Source organism: Olea europaea, chromosome 19 (assembly GCF_002742605.1).
Source record: "Olea europaea var. sylvestris chromosome 19, O_europaea_v1, whole genome shotgun sequence".
NCBI lineage: Eukaryota > Viridiplantae > Streptophyta > Magnoliopsida > Lamiales > Oleaceae > Olea > Olea europaea.
The window spans coordinates 4,079,044-4,080,645 of NC_036255.1; positions in this window are offsets into that span (position 1 = coordinate 4,079,044).

Below are 1,602 nucleotides of genomic sequence, written 5' to 3' on the forward strand. Positions count from 1 at the left end.
AACTGCTGTATCAAAAGGTTTGAAGAAGAAATGGTTTTTTGGTTTGATGCATGGAATTGGTTAAGCATTTCATTTGAACAAATTTATGATCAGAATAGATGGGTTTGTGTCAATTACTTTGTTCTTCCACTTGAATTGAAATGGGTTGTGTAATATATTTCAATGCTTTCGCTTGAGTTGAGAAGGGTTGTGCGCAATATCAGTTCGACTTTTCCTTGAAAGTTGAGGTTGGTGATTCAGATAGAGGGAAATGAACCAATGAGTTTTGGGATTGTGAACGGATTTTGAGTGCCGTTATTCATCGCAATCAATCATAATTTTGAAGAAAAACTATACTACTTTAACTACAATGTAATGTCACCAGAAAAATTATATAATATTTAAAAGCTCTACATTTCAATTCTGAACGAAGAATGGCTGCTTGTCTTCTCTTTCTCTTCTACTTTTCTGAAGAAACGCCGGATGTGAAGAAAATATCACCACCTTCAGTGAGGCAAAGATAAAAACGGGGCATCAAAGATTTCACTGTCAACCATGAACAAAGCAAAGAACAACTAGCATTGGATTATTTTTTTAGTTATCGAGTGCAAATCCCAATAGGAACAAGTGAGGGGAAAGAAGGGAGTTGCAGGCATGGAGTTAGACCACAAACTATAGAAGGAAAATTTGAGTTAGGAAGAGATTTAAACAGCACTTCTTCAAATGTGCAGCAAAGGAGGAAAAATTAAACAAAGCTAACCCGCACAAACAAATAAGCCTCAAATGGAACAATTATGAAATCAACATACCTCAGTTCATTGATCTCTCATCCAGGTTACAAGATGATTTTGTAGAAATTCTTTCAAACTCTTCTCCAGAAAGGAAAGCACAAAATGAAGTTAGAGTTGAAGTAAAATGTATCGATAGCGAACCGTTAAAATCATAAAGCTGCTATAGTAAGCCATCTTTTATGATAAGACACGATTTAAACTTTCGTCCCTGTATCTTATCATCTGGATTTCTTCTCGTTTAATTTCTCTTGCCAATATAGGAAAGCACCTTCCACGATATATAACAGTAAGTATTATTAAAACAACCAAGTAAGTGCCAGCTTCTTATCAATAAGTTGTCAAAATAATTCAGACAGGGTATATGAATTTCAACAGGTGTGCATTCATTTTTCTCTTTTAAACCAGAATAGTTAAGTGTTTCATTTTTCAGAAAACAACCAAGCAAGTGCCAGCTTCTTGTCAATAAGTTGTCAAAATAATTAAGAAATGGTATATGAACTTCAGCAGGTGTGCATTCATTTTTCTCTTTTAAACTAGACTAGTTAAGTGTTTCATTTTCCAGAAGAAAGTGATTTTTCTAATTGATAACTGTGAGATGGCATTAGAATTTCGATAATGGGTCGGATTAACAGTAGCAGGCACATATAATAGGACCATCCTACAATCAGTGGTGACTGTAGGAATTAAAAAGAAAGAAAGAAAAAAGAGAGTGCAGTGAGACTAATTGAATTTGTGTTGATGATGTTCTTGCATATAGTAGATAATAGATTTCACCCCACATGCCAAATGAAGCAGTTTTAAATAGAGATAAATGGTTAAAGTGTATCATAAA